The following is a 13,176-nucleotide window of genomic DNA, read 5'->3' as shown; positions in this document are numbered from 1 at the left end:
AGCCCATGGATAAACACTGATTTTGCCCTTTCCTCCTCCCATTGCCTCTCCCTCTGTGACTCTGGTTCCTGTCTGTATGTGGTCATTTTCTCCCTTGATTTTTCCAGTGGCTCTTGGTAGCATGGTTGTGCCTCAGCATTCGACCTATCTCCCTCTCCATCTGCACCCATCTGCTCTTCCCTTCCACTCCCTGGCCCTTCTTTGCAGGCTGATAGGACCTTAGCATATTTCATATCTCCTTCCTTCCTGTTCAGCCTCTCAGCTTCGTATGGTGTGTCTTCTCTGGTCACTACCCCTGAGACTTGCTTCAGCCTGTTTACCTCAAATTCTAGGACCTTTACCCTGGCTACTGCAGTTTCGACTTGTGCCTCCCAATTCTTCGTCTCCTTCTCCAACCTCTTTTCCCATTTCACAGAGAGCTCTTTCTCCATTTTTTCAGAAAGCTCTCCTAATTTTCTCTCCCATTCTTGCTCTATCCTTTTCCACTGCTCCTCCATCCATTCCTCCCTACCAGTACCATTGTCATCTGATCCCTGATTCCTGCGAGTCCCAACCATTTTTTTTTTTTTTTTTTTTTTAGTAAAAGAGAAAGTGAAAAAGAAAAAGGGGGAGAGAGTGAGAGAGAGGGAGAAAGAGAGAGAAGGGGAGGGTAGGAGGGGAAAAGGGGGAGAAAGTGAGAGAGAGAGGGAAAAGGTAAGAGAGAGGGGGGAGTGACAAGGGAAGAGAGGGAGAGAGAGAGAAGAGGAAGAGAGAGAGAAAGAGAGGAAGAGAGAGAGGGGGAGAGAGGGAGAGGGAGGGAGAGGGAGAGAGAGGAAGAGAGAGGAAGAGAGAAAGAGTGAGAGGAAGAGAGAGAGGAAGAGAGAGAGGAAGAGGGAGAGGAAGAGAGGATGAGAGAAAGGGGAGAGAGAGAGAGAGAGAGAGAGAGAGAGAGAGAGAGAGAGAGAGAGAGAGAGAGAGAGAGAGAGAGAGAGAGAGAGAGTGAGAGGGAAGAGAGAGGAGAGGAGAGGGGAGGGCTGGGGGGGAAGGAAGGGTTAGAGGGTCACTTCACAGGAAGGTGTGAAATCCTGTATATGGGTGTGTGTGTGTGTGTATGTGTGTGTGTGTGTGTGTGTGTGTGTGTGTGTGTGTGTGTGTGTGTGTGTGTGTGTGTGTGTGTGTGTGTGTGTGTGTGTGTGTGTGTGTGTGTGTGTGTGTGTGTTTATGTGTGTGTGTGTGTGTGTGTGTGTGTGTGTGTGTGTGTGTGTGTGTGTGTGTGTTGTGTGTGTGTGTGTATATGTGTGTGTTTGTGTGTGTGTGTGTGTGTGTGTGTGTGTGTGTGTGTGTGTGTGTGTGTGTGTGTGTGTGTGTGTATGTGTGTGTGTGTGTGTGTGTGTTTGTGTGTGTGTGTGTGTGTGTGTGTGTGTGTGTGTGTGTGTGTGTGTGTGTGTATGTGTGTGTGTGTGTGTGTGTGTGTGTACTCACCTATTTGTACTCACCTATTTGTGGTTGCAGGGGTCGAGTCCGAGCTCCTGGCCCCGCCTCTTCACTGATCGCTACTAGGTCACTCTCCCCGAGCCGTGAGCTTTATCATACCTCTGCTTAAAGCTATGTATGGATCCTGCCTCCACTACATCGCTTCCCAAACTATTCCACTTACTGACTACTCTATGACTGAAGAAATACTTCCTAACATCCCTGTGATTCATCTGTGTCTTCAGCTTCCAACTGTGTCCCCTTGTTACTGTGTCCCCTCTTTGGAACATCCTGTCTGTCCACTTTGTCTATTCCACGCAATATTTTGTATGTCGTTATCATGTCTCCCCTGACCCTTCTGTCCTCCAGTGTCGTCAGTCCGATTTCCCTTAACCTTTCCTCGTAGGACATACCTCTTAGCTCTGGGACTAGTCTTGTTGCAAACCTTTGCACTTTCTCTAGTTTCTTCACGTGCTTGGCTAGGTGTGGGTTCCAAACTGGTGCCGCATACTCCAGTATGGGCCTAACATACACAGTGTACAGTGTCTTGAACGATTCCTTATTAAGGTATCGGAACGCTATTCTCAGGTTTGCCAGGCGCCCATATGCTGCGGCAGTTATTTGGTTGATGTGCGCTTCAGGAGATGTGCCTGGTGTTATACTCACCCCAAGATCTTTTTCCTTGAGTGAGGTTTGTAGTCTTTGACCACCTAGACTATACTCCGTCTGCGGTCTTCTTTGCCCTTCCCCAATCTTCATGACTTTGCATTTGGCAGGGATTGAATTCCAGGAGCCAATTGCTGGACCAGGTCTGCAGCCTGTCCAGATCTCTTTGTAGTCCTGCCTGGTCTTCGATCGAGTGTATTCTTCTCATCAACTTCACGTCATCTGCAAACAGGGACACCTCAGAGTCTATTCCTTCCGTCATGTCGTTCACAAATACCAGAAACAGCACTGGTCCTAGGACTGACCCCTGCGGGACCCCGCTGGTCACAGGTGCCCACTCTGACACCTCGCCACGTACCATGACTCGCTGCTGTCTTCCTGACAAGTATTCCCTGATCCATTGTAGTGCCTTCCCTGTTATCCCTGCTTGGTCCTCCAGTTTTTGCACCAATCTCTTGTGTGGAACTGTGTCAAACGCCTTCTTGCAGTCCAAGAAAATGCAATCCACCCACCCCTCTCTCTCTTGTCTTACTGCTGTCACCATGTCATAGAACTCCAGTAGGTTTGTGACACAGGATTTCCCGTCCCTGAAACCATGCTGGCTGCTGTTGATGAGATCATTCCTTTCTAGGTGTTCCACCACTCTTCTCCTGATAATCTTCTCCATGATTTTGCATACTATACATTGTGTGTGTGTGTGTGTGTGTGTGTGTGTGTGTGTGTGTGTGTGTGTGTGTGTGTGTGTGTGTGTGTGTGTGTGTGTGTGTGTGTGTGTGTGTGTGTGTGTGTGTAAACACAGAAAGTAATTAGGTTGTAAAATTTAGCTTGTCTCAGCTTCTAGGAGTGTCTGACGTCACCCTCACTAGGCTTCCCCTCGCTAGGCTGTTCCTCGCTAGTCAACACTATCTTCACCTTATCTATGCTATTTCTGCTCTAATTCTGGTAATAACTTGCAGGAGTGAGTGACCAGTATCTAACAGTGACGCAAGACCAGGATTCAGAACCCCCAAAACAACCCCAACAGGTGAGTGATACTTAAGCTGGCAGTGATGCGATGACAAGTTGCCAGATGCTGATGACGTAGTCGTCGTACACACGCCTTCTATCACTATTTTGAAAATTCTTCACCCATGATCTTTATAACCGTATATGCTCATGCATCCCGTGTCCCTCAATGTCACTTATGATAGAATACACTTCACTTATATTGGAATACACTTCACATTCGGTGTTACACTTTATATGTATAATGTCATACAACTGTTGTGACGTCACTGTTTCAGCAGGCCTACTGCCACCTTCCCTTGTTATATATTATATTTTTCCTTTCTACTTTTGCTTATTAACTTTTTCACTCTCACTGTATGGTGCCCCACATTTCACTTGTTATCCAATCTCTCGAAATTCTTGAACACCCGCTTCCACACTCACTTGAATCTTTGTATATTTGAATCTGTGTAGCAACAGAAGCCTACTAGCCACTAACGGTTTGACACTTTGAAATATTAAAGATTTCAGGCTTCCTCTCGACTTTTTTTAACTAATAACTCTGGTTATCACTCGTAGGATTGTTCACTGACGTTGTCACTACCACTGATTACTGCTAGCAGTTACTGCACGACTTAAAAACCACTAAAGTTCTCGGAGCCTTGTGACCCACGTCTGCTGACTGACTGTGTGTGTGTATGTGTGTGTGTGTGTGTGTGTGTGTGTATGTGTGTGTGTGTGTGTGTGTGTGTGTGTGTGTATCAGGGGGATGGATGTTCCGTTCAGCCAGAGACAGTGTAAATCTCAATAGCCCGGTCACGCAGCCTAGTCACAGCCTGGTCACAACACCTGGTCACACAGCGTGGTCACACAGCCTGGTCACGTAGCCAGGTCATCTTCAACTAGTCCTTGAAATGAGGAGCAAAAGCGTCTTTAAGACGGGTAATGTGAGCTAGAACAACAGATTCTGTGGGAGAGGAACTTGCAGGCTGCCAAGACTATGTGCAGTCTTAGTTGTGGCTCACCACTGATGAAAGTTAGTGTCGAGATAAAAATGTATGTAGGTACATATTTCTAGCATTCCCTCAGCACCTTCCTGACTGTGATTATCATACCCGTAGTTCTCTAACGTTAAGCAAGTACTGTTGTTTACTACACTGGATAGGAAATATTGGAATGTGTGACTTAAGAATCCTAAGAATGACGCAATCACAATGGAGTGAGTGGCCAAGGTAATATTAGACCTCAGTGTTTACATATGTTACTCCAGTAACACTTCACTCATCTTCCTGAGTGATAAAAACACTTGACACTCCTGGTCTTGCCAGCCTCCAGGTCCTTCTTTCACAGAATCTCTAACTCACTCTGCTCTTTCCCAAATCCACAAGTAACCAAAGAGAAGAAGGCTGCAGCTGCTACAAGCGCAGCTGAAACACTACTAGCGCAGCTGCCACACTACTAGCGCAGCTGCCACACTACTAGCGCAACTGCCACACTAATAGCGCAGCTGAAACACTACTAGCGCAGCTGCCACACTACTAGCGCACCTGCCACACTACTAGCGCACCTGCCACACTACTAGCGCAGCTGCCACACTACTAGCGCAGCTGCCACACTACTAGCGCACCTGCCACACTACTAGCGCAGCTGAAACACTACTAGCGCAGCTGCCACACTACTAGCGCACCTGCCACACTACTAGCGCAGCTGAAACACTACTAACGCAGCTCCTACACTACTAGCGCAGCTGCCACACTAATAGCGCAGCTGCCACACTACTAACGCAGCTGCCACACTACTAACGCAGCTGCCACACTACTAACGCAGCTCCTACACTACTAGCGCAGCTGCCACACTAATAGCGCAGTTGCCACACTACTAACGCAGCTGCCACACTAGTAACGCAGCTGCCACACTACTAGCGCAGCTGCCACACTACAAGCGCAGCTGCCACACTACTAGCGCAGCTGCCACACTACTAGCGCAGCTGCCACACTACTAACGCAGCTGCCATACTACTAGCGCAGCTGCCACACAACTAGCGCAGCTGGCACACTACTAGCGCAGCTGCCACACTACTAACGCAGCTGCCACAACTCTAGCGCAGCTGCCACACTACTAGCGCAGCTGCCACACTACTAGAGCAGCTGCCACACTACTAGCACAGCTGCCATACTACTAGCGCAGCTGCCACACTACTAGCGCAGCTGCCATACTACTAGCGCAGCTGCCACACTACTAGCGCAGCTGCCACACTACTAGCGCAGCTGCCACACTACTAACGCAGCTGCCATACTACTAACGCAGCTGCCATACTACTAGCGCAGCTGCCACACTACTAGCGCAGCTGCCACACTACTAACGCAGCTGCCACACTACTAGCGCAGCTGCCATACTATTAGCGCAGCTGCCATACTATTAGCGCAGCAGCCACACTACTAACGCAGCTGCCACACTACTAGCGCAGCTGCCACACTACTAGCGCAGCTGCCACACTACTAGCGCAGCTGCCACACTACTAGCGCAGCAGCTACATTACTAGCGCAGCTGCTACACTACTAGCACAGCTGCCACACTACTAGCGCAGCTGCTACACTACTAGCGCAGCTGCTACACTACTAGCGCAGCTGCCACACTACTAGCGCAGCTGCTACACTACTAGCGCAGCTGCCACACTACTAGCGCAGCTGCTACACTACTAGCGCAGCTGCTACACTACTAGCACAGCTGCCACACTACTAGCGCAGCTGCTACACTACTAGCGCAGCTGCTACACTACTAGCGCAGCTGCTACACTACTAGCGCAGCTGCTACACTACTAGCACAGCTGCTACACTACTAGCGCAGCTGCTACACTACTAGCACAGCTGCCACACTACTAGCGCAGCTGCTACACTACTAGCACAGCTGCCACACTACTAGCACAGCTGCCACACTACTAGCACAGCTGCTACACTACTAGCACAGCTGCTACACTACTAGCACAGCTGCTACACTACTAGCACAGCTGCCACACTACTAGCACAGCTGCCACACTACTAGCGCAGCTGCTACACTACTAGCACAGCTGCCACACTACTAGCGCAGCTGCTACACTACTAGCGCAGCTGCTACACTACTAGCGCAGCTGCTACACTACTAGCGCAGCTGCTACACTACTAGCACAGCTGCTACACTACTAGCACAGCTGCTACACTACTAGCACAGCTGCTACACTACTAGCGCAGCTGCTACACTACTAGCACAGCTGCTACACTACTAGCACAGCTGCCACACTACTAGCGCAGCTGCTACACTACTAGCACAGCTGCTACACTACTAGCACAGCTACTACACTACTAGCACAGCTGCTACACTACTAGCACAGCTGCTACACTACTAGCACAGCTGCTACACTACTAGCACAGCTGCTACACTACTAGCGCAGCTGCTACACTACTAGCACAGCTGCTACACTACTAGCACAGCTGCTACACTACTAGCGCAGCTGCTACACTACTAGCACAGCTGCCACACTACTAGCGCAGCTGCTACACTACTAGCGCAGCTGCTACACTACTAGCACAGCTGCTACACTACTAGCACAGCTGCTACACTACTAGCGCAGCTGCTACACTACTAGCACAGCTGCTACACTACTAGCGCAGCTGCTACACTACTAGCACAGCTGCCACACTACTAGCGCAGCTGCTACACTACTAGCACAGCTGCTACACTACTAGCGCAGCTGCTACACTACTAGCACAGCTGCCACACTACTAGCGCAGCTGCTACACTACTAGCACAGCTGCTACACTACTAGCGCAGCTGCTACACTACTAGCACAGTTGCTACACTACTAGCGCAGCTGCTACACTACTAGCGCAGCTGCTACACTACTAAGGCAGCTGCTACACTACTAGCACAGCTGCTACACTACTAGCACAGCTGCTACACTACTACCACAGCTGCTACACTACTAGCACAGTTGCTACACTACTAGCGCAGTTGCTACACTACTAGCACAGCTGCTACACTACTAGCACAGCTGCTACACTACTAGCACAGCTGCTACACTACTAGCACAGCTGCTACACTACTAGCGCAGCTGCTACACTACTAGCACAGCTGCTACACTACTAGCACAGCTGCTACACTACTAGCGCAGCTGCTACACTACTAGCACAGCTGCTACACTACTAGCACAGCAGCTACACTACTAGCACAGCTGCTACACTACTAGCACAGCTGCTACACTACTAGCACAGCTGCTACACTACTAGCACAGCAGCTACACTACTAGCACAGCTGCTACACTACTAGCGCAGCTGCTACACTACTAGCACAGCTGCTACACTACTAGCACAGCACAGCTGCTACACTACTAGCACAGCTGCTACACTACTAGCACAGCTGCTACACTACTAGCACAGCTGCTACACTACTAGCACAGCTGCTACACTACTAGCACAGCTGCTACACTACTAGCACAGCTGCTACACTACTAGCACAGCTGCTACACTACTAGCACAGCTGCTACACTACTAGCACAGCTGCTACACTACTAGCACAGCTGCTACACTACTAGCACAGCTGCTACACTACTAGCACAGCTGCTACACTACTAGCACAGCTGCTACACTACTAGCACAGCTGCTACACTACTAGCACAGCTGCTACACTACTAGCACAGCTGCTACACTACTAGCACAGCTGCTACACTACTAGCACAGCAGCTACACTACTAGCACAGCTGCTACACTACTAGCACAGCTGCTACACTACTAGCACAGCTGCTACACTACTAGCACAGCTGCTACACTACTAGCACAGCTGCTACACTACTAGCACAGCTGCTACACTACTAGCACAGCTGCTACACTACTAGCACAGCTGCTACACTACTAGCACAGCTGCTACACTACTAGCACAGCTGCTACACTACTAGCACAGCTGCTACACTACTAGCACAGCTGCTACACTACTAGCACAGCTGCTACACTACTAGCACAGCTGCTACACTACTAGCACAGCTGCTACACTACTAGCACAGCTGCTACACTACTAGCACAGCTGCTACACTACTAGCACAGCTGCTACACTACTAGCACAGCTGCTACACTACTAGCACAGCTGCTACACTACTAGCACAGCTGCTACACTACTAGCACAGCTGCTACACTACTAGCACAGCTGCTACACTACTAGCACAGCTGCTACACTACTAGCACAGCTGCTACACTACTAGCACAGCTGCTACACTACTAGCACAGCTGCTACACTACTAGCACAGCTGCTACACTACTAGCACAGCTGCTACACTACTAGCACAGCTGCTACACTACTAGCACAGCTGCTACACTACTAGCACAGCTGCTACACTACTAGCACAGCTGCTACACTACTAGCACAGCTGCTACACTACTAGCACAGCTGCTACACTACTAGCACAGCTGCTACACTACTAGCACAGCTGCTACACTACTAGCACAGCTGCTACACTACTAGCACAGCTGCTACACTACTAGCACAGCTGCTACACTACTAGCACAGCTGCTACACTACTAGCGCAGCTGCTACACTACTAGCACAGCTGCTACACTACTAGCACAGCTGCTACACTACTAGCACAGCTGCTACACTACTAGCGCAGCTGCTACACTACTAGCACAGCTGCTACACTACTAGCACAGCTGCTACACTACTAGCACAGCTGCTACACTACTAGCACAGCTGCTACACTACTAGCGCAGCTGCTACACTACTAGCGCAGCTGCTACACTACTAGCGCAGCTGCTACACTACTAGCAGCGGGACCTTCACATACAAGGTGGAGATAAATGGCATAAAATACCGACATAATGAAAAAAATACACATAAGTGTAAGTCCCTCTCCTGACTCTCCACCTGACTCTCCACCTGACTCTCCACCTGACTCTCCACCTGACTCTCCACCTGACTCTCCACCTGACTCTCCACCTGACTCTCCACCTGACTCTCCACCTGACTCTTCACCTGACTCTCCACCTGACTCTCCACCTGACTCTCCACCTGACTCTCCACCTGACTCTCCACCTGACTCTCCACCTGACTCTCCACCTGACTCTCCACCTGACTCTCCACCTGACTCTCCACCTGACTCTCCACCTGACTCTCCACCTGACTCTCCACCTGACTCATCACCTGACTCTCCACCTGACTCTCCACCTGACTCTCCACCTGACTCTCCACCTGACTCTTCACCTGACTCTTCACCTGACTCTCCACCTGACTCATCACCTGACTCTCCACCTGACTCTCCACCTGACTCTCCACCTGACTCATCACCTGACTCTCCACCTGACTCTCCACCTGACTCTCCACCTGGCTCTCCACCTGACTCTCCACCTGACTCTCCACCTGACTCTCCACCTGACTCTCCACCTGACTCTCCACCTGACTCTCCACCTGACTCTCCACCTGACTCTCCACCTGACTCTCCACCTGACTCTCCACCTGACTCTCCACCTGACTCTCCACCTGACTCTCCACCTGACTCTCCACCTGACTCTCCACCTCTCTCCACCTGGCTCTCCACCTGACTCTCCACCTGACTCTCCACCTGACTCTCCACCTGACTCTCCACCTGACTCTCCACCTGACTCTCCACCTGACTCTCCACCTGACTCTCCACCTGACTCTCCACCTGGCTCTCCACCTGACTCTCCACCTGACTCTCCACCTGACTCTCCACCTGACTCTCCACCTGGCTCTCCACCTGACTCTCCACCTGACTCTCCACCTGACTCTCCACCTGACTCTCCACCTGGCTCTCCACCTGACTCTCCACCTGACTCTCCACCTGACTCTCCACCTGGCTCTCCACCTGACTCTCCACCTGACTCTCCACCTGACTCTCCACCTGACTCTCCACCTGACTCTCCACCTGGCTCTCCACCTGGCTCTCCACCTGACTCTCCACCTGACTCTCCACCTGACTCTCCACCTGACTCTCCACCTGACTCTCCACCTGACTCTCCACCTGACTCTCCACCTGACTCTCCACCTGACTCTCCACCTGACTCTCCACCTGACTCTCCACCTGACTCTCCACCTGACTCATCACCTGACTCTCCACCTGACTCTCCACCTGACTCTCCACCTGACTCATCACCTGACTCTCCACCTGACTCTCCACCTGACTCTCCACCTGACTCTCCACCTGACTCATCACCTGACTCTCCACCTGACTCTCCACCTGACTCATCACCTGACTCTCCACCTGACTCATCACCTGACTCTCCACCTGACTCATCACCTGACTCATCACCTGACTCTCCACACAGGTAGATATATTTGTCTCATGATAAAGTCCACTGTGTGGGTGACAACGTCGTCAAGAAAGGATCACATTATAGTTCATTTGTGTCTATTTTTCCTTCACCTGGAGGAGAGTGTGTCACGAGGCTCACACACTCCCTGGAGGAGAGTGTGTCACGAGGCTCACACACTCCCTGGAGGAGAGTGTGTCACGAGGCTCACACACTCCCTGGAGGAGAGTGTGTCACGAGGCTCACACACTCCCTGGAGGAGGGTGTGTCACGAGGCTCACACACTCCCTGGAGGAGAGTGTGTCACGAGGCTCACACACTCCCTGGAGGAGAGTGTGTCACGAGGCTCACACACTCCCTGGAGGAGGGTGTGTCACGAGGCTCACACACTCCCTGGAGGAGGGTGTGTCACGAGGCTCACACACTCCCGGGCGGAGCGTGTGTCACGAGGCTCACACACTCCCTTTAGGAGAGTGTGTCACGAGGCTCACACACTCCCTGGAGGAGGGTGTGTCACGAGGCTCACACACTCCCTGGAGGAGGGTGTGTCACGAGGCTCACACACTCCCTGGAGGAGGGTGTGTCACGAGGCTCACACACTCCCTGGAGGAGAGTGTGTCACGAGGCTCACACACTCCCTGGAGGAGAGTGTGTCACGAGGCTCACACACTCCCTGGAGGAGGGTGTGTCACGAGGCTCACACACTCCCTGGAGGAGAGTGTGTCACGAGGCTCACACACTCCCTGGAGGAGAGTGTGTCACGAGGCTCACACACTCCCTGGAGGAGGGTGTGTCACGAGGCTCACACACTCCCTGGAGGAGGGTGTGTCACGAGGCTCACACACTCCCTGGAGGAGGGTGTGTCACGAGGCTCACACACTCCCTGGAGGAGAGTGTGTCACGAGGCTCACACACTCCCTGGAGGAGAGTGTGTCACGAGGCTCACACACTCCCTGGAGGAGGGTGTGTCACGAGGCTCACACACTCCCTGGAGGAGGGTGTGTCACGAGGCTCACACACTCCCTGGAGGATGGTGTGTCACGAGGCTCACACACTCCCAGGAGGAGAGTGTGTCACGAGGCTCACACACTCCCTGGAGGAGAGTGTGTCACGAGGCTCACACACTCCCTGGAGGAGAGTGTGTCACGAGGCTCACACACTCCCTGGAGGAGAGTGTGTCACGAGGCTCACACACTCCCTGGAGGAGAGTGTGTCACGAGGCTCACACACTCCCTGGAGGAGAGTGTGTCACGAGGCTCACACACTCCCTGGAGGAGAGTGTGTCACGAGGCTCACACACTCCCTGGAGGAGAGTGTGTCACGAGGCTCACACACTCCCTGGAGGAGAGTGTGTCACGAGGCTCACACACTCCCTGGAGGAGAGTGTGTCACGAGGCTCACACACTCCCTGGAGGAAGGTGTGTCACGAGGCTCACACACTCCCTGGAGGAGAGTGTGTCACGAGGCTCACACACTCCCTGGAGGAAGGTGTGTCACGAGGCTCACACACTCCCTGGAGGAAGGTGTGTCACGAGGCTCACACACTCCCTGGAGGAGAGTGTGTCACGAGGCTCACACACTCCCTGGAGGAAGGTGTGTCACGAGGCTCACACACTCCCTGGAGGAGAGTGTGTCACGAGGCTCACACACTCCCTGTGTCACGAGGCTCACACACTCCCTGGAGGAGGTGTGTCACGAGGCTCAGGAAGGAAGGTGTGTCACGAGGCTGTGTCACGAGGCTCACACACTCCCTGGAGGAGAGTGTGTCACGAGGCTCACACACTCCCTGGAGGAAGGTGTGTCACGAGGCTCACACACTCCCTGGAGGAGAGTGTGTCACGAGGCTCACACACTCCCTGGAGGAGAGTGTGTCACGAGGCTCACACACTCCCTGGAGGAGGGTGTGTCACGAGGCTCACACACTCCCTGGAGGAAGGTGTGTCACGAGGCTCACACACTCCCTGGAGGAAGGTGTGTCACGAGGCTCACACACTCCCTGGAGGAAGGTGTGTCACGAGGCTCACACACTCCCTGGAGGAAGGTGTGTCACGAGGCTCACACACTCCCTGGAGGAAGGTGTGTCACGAGGCTCACACACTCCCTGGAGGAGAGTGTGTCACGAGGCTCACACACTCCCTGGAGGAAGGTGTGTCACGAGGCTCACACACTCCCTGGAGGAAGGTGTGTCACGAGGCTCACACACTCCCTGGAGGAAGGTGTGTCACGAGGCTCACACACTCCCTGGAGGAAGGTGTGTCACGAGGCTCACACACTCCCTGGAGGAAGGTGTGTCACGAGGCTCACACACTCCCTGGAGGAAGGTGTGTCACGAGGCTCACACACTCCCTGGAGGAAGGTGTGTCACGAGGCTCACACACTCCCTGGAGGAAGGTGTGTCACGAGGCTCACACACTCCCTGGAGGAAGGTGTGTCACGAGGCTCACACACTCCCTGGAGGAAGGTGTGTCACGAGGCTCACACACTCCCTGGAGGAAGGTGTGTCACGAGGCTCACACACTCCCTGGAGGAGAGTGTGTCACGAGGCTCACACACTCCCTGGAGGAAGGTGTGTCACGAGGCTCACACACTCCCTGGAGGAAGGTGTGTCACGAGGCTCACACACTCCCTGGAGGAAGGTGTGTCACGAGGCTCACACACTCCCTGGAGGAAGGTGTGTCACGAGGCTCACACACTCCATGGAGGAAGGTGTGTCACGAGGCTCACACACTCCCTGGAGGAAGGTGTGTCACGAGGCTCACACACTCCCTGGAGGAAGGTGTGT

At 52.6% G+C, this 13,176-nt stretch overlaps 1 protein-coding gene across 9 annotated transcripts in view; it reads left to right on the top strand.

The window, feature by feature from the left end:
• Nucleotides 1-13,176, top strand: part of LOC128693596 (uncharacterized protein C05D11.1-like) — a gene marked incomplete at its 3' end in the record, with an annotated part of 686,932 nt that overhangs the window by 282,941 nt on the left and 390,815 nt on the right. For 7 of the 9 annotated variants that reach the window (XM_070087675.1, XM_070087712.1, XM_070087706.1 and 4 more), the window contains 1 exon segment: nt 3,075-3,142. 9 annotated transcript variants of the gene reach the window in all.

This window comes from Cherax quadricarinatus, chromosome 2 (genome assembly GCF_038502225.1).
Source record: "Cherax quadricarinatus isolate ZL_2023a chromosome 2, ASM3850222v1, whole genome shotgun sequence".
NCBI classification, from domain to species: Eukaryota; Metazoa; Arthropoda; class Malacostraca; order Decapoda; family Parastacidae; genus Cherax; species Cherax quadricarinatus.
The sequence above is the reverse complement of the archived record's forward strand: the minus strand, read 5'-3'. Positions and strand labels throughout refer to the sequence as shown.